This window comes from Chrysoperla carnea (genome assembly GCF_905475395.1).
Source record: "Chrysoperla carnea chromosome X unlocalized genomic scaffold, inChrCarn1.1 SUPER_X_unloc_46, whole genome shotgun sequence".
Lineage (NCBI taxonomy): Eukaryota > Metazoa > Arthropoda > Insecta > Neuroptera > Chrysopidae > Chrysoperla > Chrysoperla carnea.
The window spans coordinates 20,522-42,647 of NW_025408174.1; the positions used below are offsets into that span (position 1 = coordinate 20,522).

The 22,126-nt window shown below is 25.1% G+C and overlaps 2 non-coding genes across 2 annotated transcripts; both read right to left on the minus strand.

Annotated features, from left to right (window-relative positions):
• Positions 1 to 13,434: 13,434 nt before the first annotated feature.
• Positions 13,435 to 13,553, minus strand: LOC123304386. Its single transcript, XR_006536411.1, has one exon. It is a non-coding gene; the product is annotated as a 5S ribosomal RNA (ribosomal RNA).
• Positions 13,554 to 19,908: 6,355 nt separating this feature from the next.
• Positions 19,909 to 20,027, minus strand: LOC123304382. The gene has a single exon (XR_006536407.1). It is a non-coding gene; the product is annotated as a 5S ribosomal RNA (ribosomal RNA).
• Between the last annotated feature and the right edge of the window lie 2,099 nt (positions 20,028 to 22,126).

A 22,126-nucleotide genomic window follows, 5' to 3' on the forward strand; every position in this document is an offset into this window, starting at 1 on the left:
CTTTCGGTTTACGAGCAGGGCTACTTTTGGCAGCGGATTTTGTACTTTTTGCTGGTTTTGCTTTAACTGGTGCTTTTTTTGATGCCGCTGATGATTTTGCAGTAACTTTTTTAGCAGCAGTTGATGATGATGGAGTCGCTTTTTTTGCTTTAGGCTTTTTGGCTGCCAATGATGTAGTTGTGGCTTTCTTTTCTTTTGGTGCCCGTTTACTTTTAGCACTCTTTGCTGAACCTTTTGCTCCACTTTCTTTTTTGGATACTTTTGATTTAGCTGAAGAATTAGATGAAGCGGAAGCAGCCAATTTGAATGAACCAGATGCACCTTTACCTTTAGTTTGTACCAAGGCTCCCTCAGTTACAGCAGCTTTTAAATATTTTTTAATAAATGGTGAAATTTTATCAGAATCCACTTTATAATTTGCAGCTAAATATTTTTTAATTGCTTGTAATGATGAACCACCACGTTCTTTTAAATTTTTAATTGCGTTAACAACCATTTCTGATGTACGTGGATGTGTTGGTTTTGAATGTTGTTTTGTACGTTTAGCACCAGAAGCTGTTGCTTTTTTTGTTGGTGTTGTAGAAGCAGCAGTAACCGCAGTTGCTGCAACAGCTGTAGAATTTTCTTCGGCCATATTTTTTTACTTTATAAAAATAATGTATTTATTATAAATATTTAAATGATAAAATATAATAATTCTATCAAATAAAAAATAAAGGTTTTCAATTATATCATTATTCACAATAATATAAGTCCCTATGTAAGTCAAAGTACCATGTAGAAAACACATAAAAATTAAATAGTATTTCTAATTTACTGTCGTAGTAAACATGATTTATTTTTTCAATTTCTATAATATATAAAATAATAAATTATAAATTTAATAATAATATTTATTTTATAAATTAAAATATATTTAATTTTTTTATTAACAATTATTAATAAACATAGTTTAATATTAATTATTTCAATCATACAAAACAATAATATTTTTAAGGTAAACTTAAAAAGTATATATTTTTATTTTTTATTTAATATCGATTTATTATAAATTATTAGTATATAAATAATTAAAAAATTTAATATATAAATATATATATTATAGTATAAGATTTCATTTTTAGAAAAACTTTTTTTGTCAATAATGAAAACGTATTATTATGAAATGTGTTAATCGAACATTGACAAAATATATTTCATTAGAAAATACTTTTATTTATGCATTAATATCAATAATTAACTATTAAATTAATTTTTTCATAATTATATAAAGAAATTTTATACTGATATAAGTATTTATATATTATAATATTTATTTTAAATATAAAAAAATTTATGACAAAATATATTATTAGAGTATTTGTTGAGATTAATATAAGATTATTTTAAATAAGAATTAATTTATATAATTATTAAAATATTATTAATTTTATGTTATGTAATTTTAATAAAAATAAATAATAATAATAATAAATATACAAATTTTTTAACAATTTAAATTTTATATGATCTAAATAATTTTGTTAAGTACGATATGAGAAATCATTGTAAGCTTCGTTAAGAAACTTTGTAATATAAAATAATAATAATAATATTAAATATATAAATAAATAAAATAAATTTGATATATATTTTTAGTTCATTCTGTGTATAAATCAAAGGATACCGAATAATTGGTAACGGATGCGATATATTATAGTATCGAGTATTAAAACATAATATATAAATTTATCTTGTTATTCAAATTTTTTGTTACTTAACTTATGTATTTAGAAAATTTATAATATTATTTATATAATTGACATAAAATCTTATAAATTGAAATTTTATTAATATGTATCAAAAGAAGAGAGTAACGTATTGATATAATATCAAAGGATACTGATTATTTAAATAACGAATACGTCATATATTGTTTGTGTAACGAAGTTCACTTGGCCATCTAGTTTAAAATAACATTTTCAATAGAAAGTTTATATGCTTTGTTTTTTTTTTTTCTTTAATTATTAAAAAAATAAATTGAAATTTAATTCAATCAAATTTTATAATAATTTTAAAAAAATTTTTCCTTTTAAAAAATATTTTGTGATGTTGTGATAATATGTATTAATACAAGTGCATCCTGATACTTTTATCTCTAGTAAAGGTATGAGTATCATGAACAGTTTTGTTATCTAATGATATTATTTTGATAATATTTTGTGTATATTCTTATAATATTTTGTCTAAATATCATCATAATACAATATTATTTTGATAATATTTTATGAATATTCTTATAATATGTTACCTAAATGTCATCATAATATGATGAATTATTTCCATAATAACATATAAAAAAAGAAAAAAAAAAAAAGAATCATTAATTTATAATTATTTAAATTGATTCTTTAAAAAAATATTATAATATATTATTTATAAAAATAATTTTTACTCTTATTTTAAATAAATTTGTGGCCTTTTATTAAAAGGCCTATGATCGATGTATTATTATTATAAAAATTAATGCAATGTTTTTAATTTATGCTTTCTTTTCAGTTTTCTTTGGTAATAACACTGCTTGAATGTTTGGTAATACACCACCTTGAGCAATTGTTACACCAGATAATAATTTATTTAATTCTTCATCATTACGAATTGCCAATTGTAAATGACGTGGAATGATACGTGTTTTTTTGTTATCACGGGCAGCATTACCAGCTAACTCGAGAACTTCTGCAGCCAAATATTCCATAACAGCAGCCAAATATACTGGGGCACCAGCACCTACTCGTTCAGCATAATTTCCTTTTCGTAATAATCTGTGAATTCTTCCAACAGGAAATTGTAATCCTGCTCGGCTTGATCTTGACTTTGCCTTTCCCTTTACTTTACCACCTTTACCTCGTCCAGACATAGCGAATAAATTTATTTAATTAATATTTTTTTTTGTAAATATAATCACACAGATGTGTACGTTACGGGGATTGTAACATAAATGTTTAAAATGTTATTTGGGTATTTTAATTTATAATATTTATAAAATATAAAACTTTAAAAATAAACCAATCACCTTATAGTATTATTTTTAGCCAATCAGAGAGTAGTATTCATTTTTATTGTTGTTACAAATTGTTGGCAAACTAATTATAATTAATTAATTAGTAATAAATTATGCAACAATAATGTAAAATATCAAACTTTAAATCTGTCTGTGACGGTACATATGCAATTAAAAAGTTTACTCTGTCGGTGACTGTACGTTATTTTTTTCAACTTTGTTATTTATTTTTCTGCAACTGTTAGTTCTAAAAATTGTCACCAGTCACCCGAACAGAGCTCAGTGCAATTTGATTTAAAACAGCCTCTTTAAATTTTAAGCGTCATCAGGAAAACATCTTGGAATAATTAATTTAAATTATTTATTCCAAGATGGATACTCATTTTTTTTTAACACACTTTTAGTGTGTGGCAATAATTAAAATTATTTAATTTTTATAATTTATTTAATTAATTCTTATCAAGAATTTATATTTTTGAATACGACAGTTTAAACATATATTTTTGTTAAATGTCGTTTATTGAAAACACACAATTATACAGAGTGTAAAAGGGACATTCTGTAATAATTTAAAAATTGTGTAACTTTATATTATTTTCCTTTGTATGTTTTTTGTGGCGTTTAGAATTTTATTTGTGAGCACAATTCCTTATAAAATGTAATTTTATGGAATTGTATTCATAGTGATCACAAACTACATACAGGTAACATTTTATTATATATTTAGATATGTTAATTTTTGTTCTAAATTTATATCGAAAGATTTTTTTTTCAAAAACTTTGTATTTTGGCTTTAAATTCAACATGTGAAATTTCATGTAAGTTTCAAGTTCAATTACGTTATGTAAAACATTTATATTTTTTTGAATTAATCAAATAAACAAACTTTATAGTTTATTTTATTTTAAACGTAGACTTTTTTTTATTTGTATTGTTAATACTTTCTGGGGGGTAATCGCCTTCGGCGTTATCTTTGGGCCTAGCACGCAGTTTGATCTGTTTCGGTTTTATTTTTTAGACCGGGATGTTTCCCTTTAGTGACACTGTTTAATATTTCTTTTTTTTGATATGGTAAATATTAATCCGAGTGTTCTGGGGGTTGCGAGGAATTTTGGCTGAGGCTTACTTCTTGTGCTCGACGCAAGTCGAGAAACAATTAAGTATTTAAATTTAGGGAAGAGAAAAAATACGCTTCTTTTTTTTTTTTTTTTTTTTTTTTTTTTTTTCAATTTCCTCACCAAAACATTAATTCCCGCAACACTTGGTAGCGAGAGCGTTAACTACCAATTTCGTTTACACTTGGTAGCGAGCGTATCACTTTGTTAGCAGAGCTTCGAGATCTACGTTTTACGCAACACTTGTTAGCAGAGCTCCCCGATCTACGATTTTCGTACATTTGGTAGTGAGCGTAACACTTTTTTAGTTTTTGCGTTATATCTGCTTACATTACTTTAAAAAATCTACGTTTAATTTTCTCTAAAATTTTTTTGACTAGTAAAGTTTTCTTGTATGTAGTTTGTGGAATCACGTAAGTTGAATATTTTCGTATATAAATTTGAAATTTTGAAAATTAAAAAAAAATTTTTTTACATAATATTGGATATTTATTAAAATAATATCTAATATTTTTTTTGGTATTTGTTCAAGGAATTGACATTATAAATCCAATTATATAACATTGACTAGTTTGAATTAATTAGATTTTGTTTTTGTTTTTTTTACACATTTTATGTAATCTTAAAATATATTGCTATTTTGATTACCTTTATTGGTCTACTATTTAAGTTGTAAATCCAAATTTTATTTCATAGTTTTTTTTTGTATGTTTCTTTATTGGCTATTTTTTAAAAAAAAAAAACTTTTTTTTTTTATTTACATGAATATTTATTTTGAAACAAGTTCATATTTCATCAAAATTAATTCAAACGTTTGTAATTTTTACTTTGTTGAACTTTACTAATTTCTTTTTTTGTTTTCGTTTCGTTAATTTTTTTTTTGAGGAAATCAAATAAAAGGGAAAAATGTCGTCTGACGACGAAGATTTTCGTGGTTTTCCAAAACCTGTTAAAGACGAAAAATACAACAACAAAAGAATACAAACGGATTTTAATGTCGTTGACAAAGATGTTCAAGTATCAGTTCAACAAAAGGATGAGACAATACAATGTTTAATTGATCCGGTACCATCAACGTCGTATGATACGCAAGCGGCAAAATATATTCATGTGGATCATTTAACACACATTATTTCATCACTAAATACCAAGATAAGTAAAGAGAAATCTCAAGATTTTAAATTTAGATTTGAATCTCTTACAAATAACATTAAAATTTTAGATTTATTTGATACAAGTTCAATTATTAATTTTATTATTGAAACCAATAGTGTTGTTTCATTAAGTTTAGTTGATGAAAATTCTCTTATTAAATTTTTAATTACAAAATGTAATTCAAATACAAAACACTTTTGGTCAAAGCAAATTTCAAATAATAAAACTTGGACTTATATTTCAAATATTTTATTATCTGAGTATATATCTCCTGCACAATTGCAAATTGCAATTGATAGATACATTAGAAGAAGACAACTTCCAAATGAAAAGTTTTCTGATTTCGTAACTGATATTTTGAAATACTCGCAAATACTAATGCCTAAAGAGGACATTAAAATAGTTATACAAATTATATTTGCCCATGTTAATCAGAAAACCTTTAATTTGATTAAATTGCTTCCAATTCCTGAAACTTTAGTTTCTTTAAATTCTTTTGTAAGAAATTTACAAGAAATAATAACAAGAGAAAATTCATTTAATAAATTTAACTTGTATCAAAATAGAAGACAAAATAGTGTTAATGATCAAAATTCTAGTTTAGTTAATATTGAACAAAATGTTCAAAATGTTAAGGATCTTAAGCCTGAAATTACAGGGCAAAATGATAAAAAAGCTTCTGTTCAGATAGCAAAATCAAATTTAAATAAAAGTAAATCTATATTTTGTGTTTATTGCAAACGACCAGGACACAAAATTCAACAATGTGTTAAATTAGCCAATAGAGACACAACAAGTTCAAAAAACTTGAACCATGCCACACATTAAATTCTTCAATAAATGCATCATCGATGCCCTTAATTTATGTTTCTGTGAACAATATTAAAATATTATCTCTTTTAGATTCGGGATCAACTATAAATGTTATTTCTAGAAAAATGTTTAGTAAATTAAAAATTAAGAAAGTTATTTATGAAGATGAAAAAATTACTGTTACATTACCGGGATCAAATTATGTAGCTATGAAGAAGAAGGTTACGTTACACGTCAAGATTACTAATTTCAGCTGGAATTTAGAATTTTACTTAATGGAAAAATCCATTTTTGATATGATTATTGGAGCACCGTCTCTCAACAAATGTGGTATGATATTAGACCTTAGTAATAACAAAGTATTTTTTAATTCATTCAGAAATATTGAAATTCCTTTTGAAAAAAATTGCACACAATTTTTCGTTAATATTATTTGTGAATTACCGCTAAATTTGTCAGAAAAGGATAAAGAATTTATGGATTCATTATATAAAAAGTATAAGTCAGTATTTTCTGAAATTCCTGGGAGAGCAAAAAATTATGAATATCATATTAAACTTAAAGATGATACACCAGTTTATAAAACTGCATATTTTTTACCAAAAGATAAATCTTTACTCTTAAAGCAACATTTGGATGAGCTTTTGAAATTAAATATTATAGTTCCTAGCCAGTCTAGTTATGCATCTCCTGTGTTTTTTGTTAAAAAACAGGATGGTTTTCGCATGGTAGCTGACTATAGGTTCGTTAATAAAAAAATTGTGTTTGATCCGATTTCAAATGTATCGATCAATCACATATTTTCTAGTCTAGGAGGCGCAAAAGTGTTTTCTATTTTGGATATGGCAAAGAGCTTCTACCAGTGTAGCTTGAGTAAAGAGAGCAGAGATATTACTGCTATTAATACGCAATGGGGACAATTTTCTTTTGTTTGTTGTCCGTTTGGACTTAATATTAGTTCTCAATGCTTATATCGTTTTCTAATTAAAGAATTTAACGATTTGTTGAATGTGTGTATCTTAATTTATTACGATGATATTATAGTTTTTTCAAGCTCTATTGATGATCATAAAATTCATTTAAACCAGGTATTAAGTAGATTTAAAAAACTTAATTTAACATTAAATCCAAATAAAAATAAATTTTTTATGGCACGTCTAAAAATTCTTGGCCATATTATATCATCAGAAGGTAGACGTCCTAATCCTGACAAAATTAGTGCTATTTGTGACATGCCAATTCCAAAAAATATAAAGGAATTGCAAAAATTTATCGGAATGGCAGCGTTTTTTGCTCGCTATATTGAGCATTTTAGTTCTATTGTTGCACCTTTGAATGAATTAAAAAAGAAAAATGTTCAATTTAAAATAACTGATGTACATGTCGAGGCTATTTCTAAATTAAAAAAAGCTTTAACGTCTGCACCAATTTTGAAATTTCCTATTTTTGACGATAAATATCCCTTTGTTGTGAGAACGGATGCGTCATCTGTTGGCCTAGGAGCCGTTTTATTGCAAAATATTAATGGGAATTTACACCCAATTGAATATTGTTCTAGAAAATTAAATCCCGCTGAAATGAGATATTCCGCTTATGAGTTAGAGCTTTTAGCTGTAATTTTTTCATTAAATACTTTTAGTGACTACCTTGTCGATAGACATTTTTTCTTAGAAACCGATAACAATGCTTTGGTGTATCTTTTTAATTCACCACAAAAATTTAACAAACTTTCGAGATGGATTTTGACACTGTCAAAATTCAATTTTACACCGAAACATATTAAGGGCATAGATAATACTGCAGCAGATTGTTTATCTAGATTGTTTTCGAATGGTAATTTCTCTACAAATAATTTTTTATTAAAAAATGATAATGGTAGTAATTATTCAGGTGAAGATCCATCTTTAGTTGACAATAATAATTTGGTCAAGGATGAATCTTTACAAAACGACCCGGTTTTTCTATTAAATACTTTAGTTACTGAACCTCAGGGTTTTCTTTCAATTAAGCTTGCACAAGAGAATTGTAATCAGTGTAAATTCATAATGGATCAATTAAAAAATGGCCATAATGTTAATAACTTTTCACTTAAAGACGGTCTTTTGCTGCGCGAAGTTGGACGGAATAAATTAAAACGAATAGTTCTACCAGATTCAATGCTTGAATATGTCATTAAATATTATCATAATTCTTTATATGGTCAGCATGGTGCTGTAACTAAAACTTATAGAGAAATTGCCAAAAGATTTTATCATAATTTATTATATAAAAAAGTTGTAGAATTTATTAAAAATTGTACAGTTTGTCAACAATTTAAACCTTATAATAAAAATACGAATGTGCACACAAAGTCAACGGTTCCCACTGGTATTTGGGATAAACTTTACATAGACTTTATCGGTCCTTTAATTCCATCTTTGGATGGTGGAATGAAATATATTTTAGTTATTCTTGATTCATTTAGTAAATTTGCTATTACATACTCTACACGTAGGGCAACGGCGGAAGTGGTTATTAAATTTCTTCATAAAACCTTTATGCAATTTGGTTACCCTGCATGTGTTGTTAGTGATAATGCCAAATGTTTTGTGGCCCAAAAATACAAAAATTTTTTATTCAATCATGGTGTTAGAGCAGCTTATATTTCAAGCTATCACGCATGTGCTAATATGTCAGAGAGATTAAATAGAAATTTAAAAATTAATATGGCGTGTATTATAAAGCAATATGCCTTGGAGCATAAAGCTTGGACTAAAGTTTTACCATATTTTACTTTTCAATACAACAATAGTTATCATACTTCTATTGGAACTTCTCCAGTCGAAATTTTTTTTAAACGACGTTTAAATAACACCTTGGATTTAGGGCTAGAAACTTATAATTATTTTACGGCAGATAAACCACCAACACATGAAGAGGTTAAACAAGCATTAGTTAAAATGAATCAAATTATAAATAAACGTAAAGGTAATACTGTAGATGTTAAATACAGGGTGGATCAGATAGTCTGTGTAAAGCTTCCTAAGTATCGTGCGACCTTTGATACTGACAGTAAATTTCAACCTAGATATTCAGGTCCAAAAAGAATTTTACGTTTTACTGGACCAGTGTCGGTCGAGCTTTTTGACGAGAATGATAATACTTTATCTCGTGTGCATGTTAGTCACCTGAAGCCCTATCAACCACAAATAGTGCAAAATTAATTTTTTTTTCTTCTCTCTCCGCTTTATTCTCTTTTTCTTTATTCTTCGAATTTTTTTAGGGCGGGGGAGTGTTACAAATTGTTGGCAAACTAATTATAATTAATTAATTAGTAATAAATTATGCAACAATAATGTAAAATATCAAACTTTAAATCTGTCTGTGACGGTACATATGCAATTAAAAAGTTTACTCTGTCGGTGACTGTACGTTATTTTTTTCAACTTTGTTATTTATTTTTCTGCAACTGTTAGTTCTAAAAATTGTCACCAGTCACCCGAACAGAGCTCAGTGCAATTTGATTTAAAACAGCCTCTTTAAATTTTAAGCGTCATCAGGAAAACATCTTGGAATAATTAATTTAAATTATTTATTCCAAGATGGATACTCATTTTTTTTTAACACACTTTTAGTGTGTGGCAATAATTAAAATTATTTAATTTTTATAATTTATTTAATTAATTCTTATCAAGAATTTATATTTTTGAATACGACAGTTTAAACATATATTTTTGTTAAATGTCGTTTATTGAAAACACACAATTATACAGAGTGTAAAAGGGACATTCTGTAATAATTTAAAAATTGTGTAACTTTATATTATTTTCCTTTGTATGTTTTTTGTGGCGTTTAGAATTTTATTTGTGAGCACAATTCCTTATAAAATGTAATTTTATGGAATTGTATTCATAGTGATCACAAACTACATACAGGTAACATTTTATTATATATTTAGATATGTTAATTTTTGTTCTAAATTTATATCGAAAGATTTTTTTTTCAAAAACTTTGTATTTTGGCTTTAAATTCAACATGTGAAATTTCATGTAAGTTTCAAGTTCAATTACGTTATGTAAAACATTTATATTTTTTTGAATTAATCAAATAAACAAACTTTATAGTTTATTTTATTTTAAACGTAGACTTTTTTTTATTTGTATTGTTAATACTTTCTGGGGGGTAATCGCCTTCGGCGTTATCTTTGGGCCTAGCACGCAGTTTGATCTGTTTCGGTTTTATTTTTTAGACCGGGATGTTTCCCTTTAGTGACACTGTTTAATATTTCTTTTTTTTGATATGGTAAATATTAATCCGAGTGTTCTGGGGGTTGCGAGGAATTTTGGCTGAGGCTTACTTCTTGTGCTCGACGCAAGTCGAGAAACAATTAAGTATTTAAATTTAGGGAAGAGAAAAAATACGCTTCTTTTTTTTTTTTTTTTTTTTTTTTTTTTTTTTTTTCAATTTCCTCACCAAAACATTAATTCCCGCAACATTGTTATATCCATCTTCGCGTATATAATACGCTAGTTGTATACACGACACGCTCATACATATACTGACTGGTGTTCTGTAACTATCTGTGTATATTAATTGTTTGTAACAATGCCACCAAAAACAAGTGGAAAAGCAGCAAAAAAAGCTGGCAAAGCTCAAAAAAATATATCAAAGAGTGATAAGAAAAAGAAGAGGAAGCGCAAGGAATCATATGCAATTTACATTTACAAAGTATTAAAACAAGTGCATCCTGATACTGGTATCTCTAGTAAAGCTATGAGTATCATGAACAGTTTTGTTAATGATATTTTTGAACGTATTGCTGCTGAAGCATCACGTTTAGCACATTATAATAAACGTTCAACAATCACAAGTCGGGAAATTCAAACCGCAGTTCGATTATTATTACCTGGTGAATTGGCAAAGCACGCTGTTAGTGAAGGTACTAAAGCTGTTACAAAATATACAAGTTCAAAATAAATAAATCGAAAATATTATTTAATTGATAACATAAAAATACATCAACATATAAAAACGGCTCTCTTTTTAAGAGAGCCATCAAATTTTTTAAATAAGAGTAAATTATTTTTATATATACAAAAAAATAAAATAAACAATTATTAATATCATATTTAATATAAAATTTTATATATTAATAGCTTGAATATATCTATTATTAGTATATCAATATTATTAATTTTAAATATAATAAAGGATATCGCGGAATATATATCGTAAATCAGTGTAATGCAAATGCATTACATTACCTTTATTATTTTCATTTTACATTTACTACTTGTTTATGTACGCTTATAATTATTAGAAAAATATTTTTAATAATTTTAAAAAATAAATGAAATAATAAAAATTTAATAATAAATTATTTATTGAAAGTATAAAAAATGGTATAGCAAAATCTTTATTTTCTTTGATTAAGGCGAAATGTTTTATTAGTTATAAATTCGATAATCTCCTATCGATACTTGTTACTCTTAACTTGTATATATAAAAAATATAATAGTATATTAATTTATAATAAAATTTTTTCAAAAATTCAATAAGTTATTGTAAAATAAAATAGATAATATACAAATTATAATTTATTATTGCAGATATATTACAATAAAAAAAAAAAAAATAAATAAAAATATTTGGTAATGTATGTTATAAACAAAATAATTTGTTGTAAACAAATTATATAATATGTTATATTTATTAACAAATTTATTTACTCTTATATAAATAAAATTAGTGGCTTCCCAAAAAGGAAAGCCTGTTTAAATTTATCGGATGTATTAAATATTCTTTAATAAATTTACTAAATATTTTAAGTAAATTATTATATTTTCTTAACCTCCAAAACCATACAAAGTACGACCTTGTCGTTTTAATGCATATACAACATCCATAGCTGTAACTGTTTTACGTTTTGCGTGTTCAGTATATGTAACAGCATCCCGAATAACATTTTCAAGGAATACTTTAAGTACACCACGTGTTTCTTCATAAATTAAACCAGAGATACGTTTTACTCCACCTCGTCGTGCTAAACGACGAATTGCAGGTTTTGTAATACCTTGGATATTATCACGCAAAACTTTTCTATGACGTTTTGCACCCCCTTTTCCAAGACCCTTTCCACCTTTTCCTCTGCCAGTCATTTTAATAAAAAATTATTTACAATATTTTAACGAACGGATAACACGTGTGTTAACCTCACAAGTATTGTAATGTATGTGAGCGCCGGTACAATTGTGCCTTTTTATATAAAGCATTAAAGATTTTTTAAGCCACGCCTATACAATTTGATTAGTCCATACTCTGATAGCTATCCAATAGGATATGACAACAAAAATTTTGAAATTTCATATAAATATAAATACAACACATTTATTTCGCATTTAAACATTTGACTTTGTAGTATCAAATTGTCGAATATAATTTTTAAAATTGTGTGTTTTTTTGTAAAAACATTATTATTTGAAAATGGCTAGAACCAAGCAAACTGCACGTAAATCAACTGGTGGTAAAGCACCAAGAAAACAATTAGCAACGAAAGCTGCACGTAAAAGTGCACCAGCAACTGGTGGAGTAAAAAAACCACACAGATATCGTCCTGGTACAGTAGCTTTACGAGAAATTCGTCGTTATCAAAAAAGTACTGAATTGTTAATTCGTAAATTACCATTCCAACGTTTAGTACGTGAAATTGCACAAGATTTTAAAACCGATTTACGTTTCCAAAGTTCAGCTGTTATGGCATTACAAGAAGCTAGTGAAGCCTATTTAGTAGGTTTATTTGAAGATACCAATTTATGCGCAATTCATGCAAAGCGTGTTACAATTATGCCTAAGGATATACAATTGGCAAGACGTATTCGTGGAGAACGTGCATAAGCGTTTTAAATGACAATTTAAAAAAAAAAAAAACAAATAAGAAATATTTTCGGTCCTATATATAGGACCAACATATATTATTAAATAAGAGTATATTATTTTTATTAAAAAATATATATATATATATATATATAAATTATTGAAATAAAATTAAACATTATTAAAATTTTGTTATAATTATAAGCGATTGCTATTTCTAAAAATAAATAAATTTCATAAAATTTATATTATTTTATATTCATTTGAAATATTAAAAAAACTTCTCGCTTTAAAGTAACCATGATATGAGTTATAAATGCAATAAAATTTTATACAAAAAATAATATTTATTTGTTGACGAATAATATAAAAGGTTTACATTTCTAAATAACATATATTTATATATGGTGTGTAAAAAAAAAGAAAAGAAGAAAAATAATTTATATTTTTAATATAAAAAGGCAACCGCACACAGTGTTCCCAAGCGGTCACCCATCCAAGTACTGACTGTGCCCAATGTTGCTTAACTTCGGTGATCGGACGAGAACCGGTGTTTTCAACGTGGTATGGCTGTTGCCAGTAATAAATGAAAATTTTTACAAATATATATTTTTCATAAATATCATTAATATTAAAGTATATTATTAAAATTTTCAATGAAGTAATCAATTTAAATATATACTTATTTATTATACCATATATTTTAAATAAAAATGCAACCGCACACAGTATTCTCAAGTGGCCACCCATCCGTGGTACTGACTGTGGCAAATGTTTCTTAACTATTATTTTATAAAATATTTATACAAAAAATAATTTACTCTTATCAAATATTAATTTGTGGCCTGTATTAAGGCCTATGTTATTTTCATTTTTTAGCAAAAATAATGAAATATTTCAATATATTATTAAAGTAACAGATCATTTCTTTTTTGGTGCTGCTTTTTTAATTTTTGTAGGAGATGATTTGGCAACAGAAGCTTTCTTAGCTTTTGGTGCTTTCGGTTTACGAGCAGGGCTACTTTTGGCAGCGGATTTTGTACTTTTTGCTGGTTTTGCTTTAACTGGTGCTTTTTTTGATGCCGCTGATGATTTTGCAGTAACTTTTTTAGCAGCAGTTGATGATGATGGAGTCGCTTTTTTTGCTTTAGGCTTTTTGGCTGCCAATGATGTAGTTGTGGCTTTCTTTTCTTTTGGTGCCCGTTTACTTTTAGCACTCTTTGCTGAACCTTTTGCTCCACTTTCTTTTTTGGATACTTTTGATTTAGCTGAAGAATTAGATGAAGCGGAAGCAGCCAATTTGAATGAACCAGATGCACCTTTACCTTTAGTTTGTACCAAGGCTCCCTCAGTTACAGCAGCTTTTAAATATTTTTTAATAAATGGTGAAATTTTATCAGAATCCACTTTATAATTTGCAGCTAAATATTTTTTAATTGCTTGTAATGATGAACCACCACGTTCTTTTAAATTTTTAATTGCGTTAACAACCATTTCTGATGTACGTGGATGTGTTGGTTTTGAATGTTGTTTTGTACGTTTAGCACCAGAAGCTGTTGCTTTTTTTGTTGGTGTTGTAGAAGCAGCAGTAACCGCAGTTGCTGCAACAGCTGTAGAATTTTCTTCGGCCATATTTTTTTACTTTATAAAAATAATGTATTTATTATAAATATTTAAATGATAAAATATAATAATTCTATCAAATAAAAAATAAAGGTTTTCAATTATATCATTATTCACAATAATATAAGTCCCTATGTAAGTCAAAGTACCATGTAGAAAACACATAAAAATTAAATAGTATTTCTAATTTACTGTCGTAGTAAACATGATTTATTTTTTCAATTTCTATAATATATAAAATAATAAATTATAAATTTAATAATAATATTTATTTTATAAATTAAAATATATTTAATTTTTTTATTAACAATTATTAATAAACATAGTTTAATATTAATTATTTCAATCATACAAAACAATAATATTTTTAAGGTAAACTTAAAAAGTATATATTTTTATTTTTTATTTAATATCGATTTATTATAAATTATTAGTATATAAATAATTAAAAAATTTAATATATAAATATATATATTATAGTATAAGATTTCATTTTTAGAAAAACTTTTTTTGTCAATAATGAAAACGTATTATTATGAAATGTGTTAATCGAACATTGACAAAATATATTTCATTAGAAAATACTTTTATTTATGCATTAATATCAATAATTAACTATTAAATTAATTTTTTCATAATTATATAAAGAAATTTTATACTGATATAAGTATTTATATATTATAATATTTATTTTAAATATAAAAAAATTTATGACAAAATATATTATTAGAGTATTTGTTGAGATTAATATAAGATTATTTTAAATAAGAATTAATTTATATAATTATTAAAATATTATTAATTTTATGTTATGTAATTTTAATAAAAATAAATAATAATAATAATAAATATACAAATTTTTTAACAATTTAAATTTTATATGATCTAAATAATTTTGTTAAGTACGATATGAGAAATCATTGTAAGCTTCGTTAAGAAACTTTGTAATATAAAATAATAATAATAATATTAAATATATAAATAAATAAAATAAATTTGATATATATTTTTAGTTCATTCTGTGTATAAATCAAAGGATACCGAATAATTGGTAACGGATGCGATATATTATAGTATCGAGTATTAAAACATAATATATAAATTTATCTTGTTATTCAAATTTTTTGTTACTTAACTTATGTATTTAGAAAATTTATAATATTATTTATATAATTGACATAAAATCTTATAAATTGAAATTTTATTAATATGTATCAAAAGAAGAGAGTAACGTATTGATATAATATCAAAGGATACTGATTATTTAAATAACGAATACGTCATATATTGTTTGTGTAACGAAGTTCACTTGGCCATCTAGTTTAAAATAACATTTTCAATAGAAAGTTTATATGCTTTGTTTTTTTTTTTTCTTTAATTATTAAAAAAATAAATTGAAATTTAATTCAATCAAATTTTATAATAATTTTAAAAAAATTTTTCCTTTTAAAAAATATTTTGTGATGTTGTGATAATATGTATTAATACAAGTGCATCCTGATACTTTTATCTCTAGTAAAGGTATGAGTATCATGAACAGTTTTGTTATCTAATGATATTATTTTGATAATATTTTGTGTATATTCTTATAATATTTTGTCTAAATATCATCATAATACAATATTATTTTGATAATATTTTATGAATATTCTTATAATATGTTACCTAAATGTCATCATAATATGATGAATTATTTCCATAATAACATATAAAAAAAGAAAAAAAAAAAAAGAATCATTAATTTATAATTATTTAAATTGATTCTTTAAAAAAATATTATAATATATTATTTATAAAAATAATTTTTACTCTTATTTTAAATAAATTTGTGGCCTTTTATTAAAAGGCCTATGATCGATGTATTATTATTATAAAAATTAATGCAATGTTTTTAATTTATGCTTTCTTTTCAGTTTTCTTTGGTAATAACACTGCTTGAATGTTTGGTAATACACCACCTTGAGCAATTGTTACACCAGATAATAATTTATTTAATTCTTCATCATTACGAATTGCCAATTGTAAATGACGTGGAATGATACGTGTTTTTTTGTTATCACGGGCAGCATTACCAGCTAACTCGAGAACTTCTGCAGCCAAATATTCCATAACAGCAGCCAAATATACTGGGGCACCAGCACCTACTCGTTCAGCATAATTTCCTTTTCGTAATAATCTGTGAATTCTTCCAACAGGAAATTGTAATCCTGCTCGGCTTGATCTTGACTTTGCCTTTCCCTTTACTTTACCACCTTTACCTCGTCCAGACATAGCGAATAAATTTATTTAATTAATATTTTTTTTTGTAAATATAATCACACAGATGTGTACGTTACGGGGATTGTAACATAAATGTTTAAAATGTTATTTGGGTATTTTAATTTATAATATTTATAAAATATAAAACTTTAAAAATAAACCAATCACCTTATAGTATTATTTTTAGCCAATCAGAGAGTAGTATTCATTTTTATTGTTATATCCATCTTCGCGTATATAATACGCTAGTTGTATACACGACACGCTCATACATATACTGACTGGTGTTCTGTAACTATCTGTGTATATTAATTGTTTGTAACAATGCCACCAAAAACAAGTGGAAAAGCAGCAAAAAAAGCTGGCAAAGCTCAAAAAAATATATCAAAGAGTGATAAGAAAAAGAAGAGGAAGCGCAAGGAATCATATGCAATTTACATTTACAAAGTATTAAAACAAGTGCATCCTGATACTGGTATCTCTAGTAAAGCTATGAGTATCATGAACAGTTTTGTTAATGATATTTTTGAACGTATTGCTGCTGAAGCATCACGTTTAGCACATTATAATAAACGTTCAACAATCACAAGTCGGGAAATTCAAACCGCAGTTCGATTATTATTACCTGGTGAATTGGCAAAGCACGCTGTTAGTGAAGGTACTCAAGCTGTTACAAAATATACAAGTTCAAAATAAATAAATCGAAAATATTATTTAATTGATAACATAAAAATACATCAACATATAAAAACGGCTCTCTTTTTAAGAGAGCCATCAAATTTTTTAAATAAGAGTAAATTATTTTTATATATACAAAAAAATAAAATAAACAATTATTAATATCATATTTAATATAAAATTTTATATATTAATAGCTTGAATATATCTATTATTAGTATATCAATATTATTAATTTTAAATATAATAAAGGATATCGCGGAATATATATCGTAAATCAGTGTAATGCAAATGCATTACATTACCTTTATTATTTTCATTTTACATTTACTACTTGTTTATGTACGCTTATAATTATTAGAAAAATATTTTTAATAATTTTAAAAAATAAATGAAATAATAAAAATTTAATAATAAATTATTTATTGAAAGTATAAAAAATGGTATAGCAAAATCTTTATTTTCTTTGATTAAGGCGAAATGTTTTATTAGTTATAAATTCGATAATCTCCTATCGATACTTGTTACTCTTAACTTGTATATATAAAAAATATAATAGTATATTAATTTATAATAAAATTTTTTCAAAAATTCAATAAGTTATTGTAAAATAAAATAGATAATATACAAATTATAATTTATTATTGCAGATATATTACAATAAAAAAAAAAAAAATAAATAAAAATATTTGGTAATGTATGTTATAAACAAAATAATTTGTTGTAAACAAATTATATAATATGTTATATTTATTAACAAATTTATTTACTCTTATATAAATAAAATTAGTGGCTTCCCAAAAAGGAAAGCCTGTTTAAATTTATCGGATGTATTAAATATTCTTTAATAAATTTACTAAATATTTTAAGTAAATTATTATATTTTCTTAACCTCCAAAACCATACAAAGTACGACCTTGTCGTTTTAATGCATATACAACATCCATAGCTGTAACTGTTTTACGTTTTGCGTGTTCAGTATATGTAACAGCATCCCGAATAACATTTTCAAGGAATACTTTAAGTACACCACGTGTTTCTTCATAAATTAAACCAGAGATACGTTTTACTCCACCTCGTCGTGCTAAACGACGAATTGCAGGTTTTGTAATACCTTGGATATTATCACGCAAAACTTTTCTATGACGTTTTGCACCCCCTTTTCCAAGACCCTTTCCACCTTTTCCTCTGCCAGTCATTTTAATAAAAAATTATTTACAATATTTTAACGAACGGATAACACGTGTGTTAACCTCACAAGTATTGTAATGTATGTGAGCGCCGGTACAATTGTGCCTTTTTATATAAAGCATTAAAGATTTTTTAAGCCACGCCTATACAATTTGATTAGTCCATACTCTGATAGCTATCCAATAGGATATGACAACAAAAATTTTGAAATTTCATATAAATATAAATACAACACATTTATTTCGCATTTAAACATTTGACTTTGTAGTATCAAATTGTCGAATATAATTTTTAAAATTGTGTGTTTTTTTGTAAAAACATTATTATTTGAAAATGGCTAGAACCAAGCAAACTGCACGTAAATCAACTGGTGGTAAAGCACCAAGAAAACAATTAGCAACGAAAGCTGCACGTAAAAGTGCACCAGCAACTGGTGGAGTAAAAAAACCACACAGATATCGTCCTGGTACAGTAGCTTTACGAGAAATTCGTCGTTATCAAAAAAGTACTGAATTGTTAATTCGTAAATTACCATTCCAACGTTTAGTACGTGAAATTGCACAAGATTTTAAAACCGATTTACGTTTCCAAAGTTCAGCTGTTATGGCATTACAAGAAGCTAGTGAAGCCTATTTAGTAGGTTTATTTGAAGATACCAATTTATGCGCAATTCATGCAAAGCGTGTTACAATTATGCCTAAGGATATACAATTGGCAAGACGTATTCGTGGAGAACGTGCATAAGCGTTTTAAATGACAATTTAAAAAAAAAAAAAACAAATAAGAAATATTTTCGGTCCTATATATAGGACCAACATATATTATTAAATAAGAGTATATTATTTTTATTAAAAAATATATATATATATATATATATAAATTATTGAAATAAAATTAAACATTATTAAAATTTTGTTATAATTATAAGCGATTGCTATTTCTAAAAATAAATAAATTTCATAAAATTTATATTATTTTATATTCATTTGAAATATTAAAAAAACTTCTCGCTTTAAAGTAACCATGATATGAGTTATAAATGCAATAAAATTTTATACAAAAAATAATATTTATTTGTTGACGAATAATATAAAAGGTTTACATTTCTAAATAACATATATTTATATATGGTGTGTAAAAAAAAAGAAAAGAAGAAAAATAATTTATATTTTTAATATAAAAAGGCAACCGCACACAGTGTTCCCAAGCGGTCACCCATCCAAGTACTGACTGTGCCCAATGTTGCTTAACTTCGGTGATCGGACGAGAACCGGTGTTTTCAACGTGGTATGGCTGTTGCCAGTAATAAATGAAAATTTTTACAAATATATATTTTTCATAAATATCATTAATATTAAAGTATATTATTAAAATTTTCAATGAAGTAATCAATTTAAATATATACTTATTTATTATACCATATATTTTAAATAAAAATGCAACCGCACACAGTATTCTCAAGTGGCCACCCATCCGTGGTACTGACTGTGGCAAATGTTTCTTAACTATTATTTTATAAAATATTTATACAAAAAATAATTTACTCTTATCAAATATTAATTTGTGGCCTGTATTAAGGCCTATGTTATTTTCATTTTTTAGCAAAAATAATGAAATATTTCAATATATTATTAAAGTAACAGATCATTTCTTTTTTGGTGCTGCTTTTTTAATTTTTGTAGGAGATGATTTGGCAACAGAAGCTTTCTTAGCTTTTGGTGCTTTCGGTTTACGAGCAGGGCTACTTTTGGCAGCGGATTTTGTACTTTTTGCTGGTTTTGCTTTAACTGGTGCTTTTTTTGATGCCGCTGATGATTTTGCAGTAACTTTTTTAGCAGCAGTTGATGATGATGGAGTCGCTTTTTTTGCTTTAGGCTTTTTGGCTGCCAATGATGTAGTTGTGGCTTTCTTTTCTTTTGGTGCCCGTTTACTTTTAGCACTCTTTGCTGAACCTTTTGCTCCACTTTCTTTTTTGGATACTTTTGATTTAGCTGAAGAATTAGATGAAGCGGAAGCAGCCAATTTGAATGAACCAGATGCACCTTTACCTTTAGTTTGTACCAAGGCTCCCTCAGTTACAGCAGCTTTTAAATATTTTTTAATAAATGGTGAAATTTTATCAGAATCCACTTTATAATTTGCAGCTAAATATTTTTTAATTGCTTGTAATGATGAACCACCACGTTCTTTTAAATTTTTAATTGCGTTAACAACCATTTCTGATGTACGTGGATGTGTTGGTTTTGAATGTTGTTTTGTACGTTTAGCACCAGAAGCTGTTGCTTTTTTTGTTGGTGTTGTAGAAGCAGCAGTAACCGCAGTTGCTGCAACAGCTGTAGAATTTTCTTCGGCCATATTTTTTTACTTTATAAAAATAATGTATTTATTATAAATATTTAAATGATAAAATATAATAATTCTATCAAATAAAAAATAAAGGTTTTCAATTATATCATTATTCACAATAATATAAGTCCCTATGTAAGTCAAAGTACCATGTAGAAAACACATAAAAATTAAATAGTATTTCTAATTTACTGTCGTAGTAAACATGATTTATTTTTTCAATTTCTATAATATATAAAATAATAAATTATAAATTTAATAATAATATTTATTTTATAAATTAAAATATATTTAATTTTTTTATTAACAATTATTAATAAACATAGTTTAATATTAATTATTTCAATCATACAAAACAATAATATTTTTAAGGTAAACTTAAAAAGTATATATTTTTATTTTTTATTTAATATCGATTTATTATAAATTATTAGTATATAAATAATTAAAAAATTTAATATATAAATATATATATTATAGTATAAGATTTCATTTTTAGAAAAACTTTTTTTGTCAATAATGAAAACGTATTATTATGAAATGTGTTAATCGAACATTGACAAAATATATTTCATTAGAAAATACTTTTATTTATGCATTAATATCAATAATTAACTATTAAATTAATTTTTTCATAATTATATAAAGAAATTTTATACTGATATAAGTATTTATATATTATAATATTTATTTTAAATATAAAAAAATTTATGACAAAATATATTATTAGAGTATTTGTTGAGATTAATATAAGATTATTTTAAATAAGAATTAATTTATATAATTATTAAAATATTATTAATTTTATGTTATGTAATTTTAATAAAAATAAATAATAATAATAATAAATATACAAATTTTTTAACAATTTAAATTTTATATGATCTAAATAATTTTGTTAAGTACGATATGAGAAATCATTGTAAGCTTCGTTAAGAAACTTTGTAATATAAAATAATAATAATAATATTAAATATATAAATAAATAAAATAAATTTGATATATATTTTTAGTTCATTCTGTGTATAAATCAAAGGATACCGAATAATTGGTA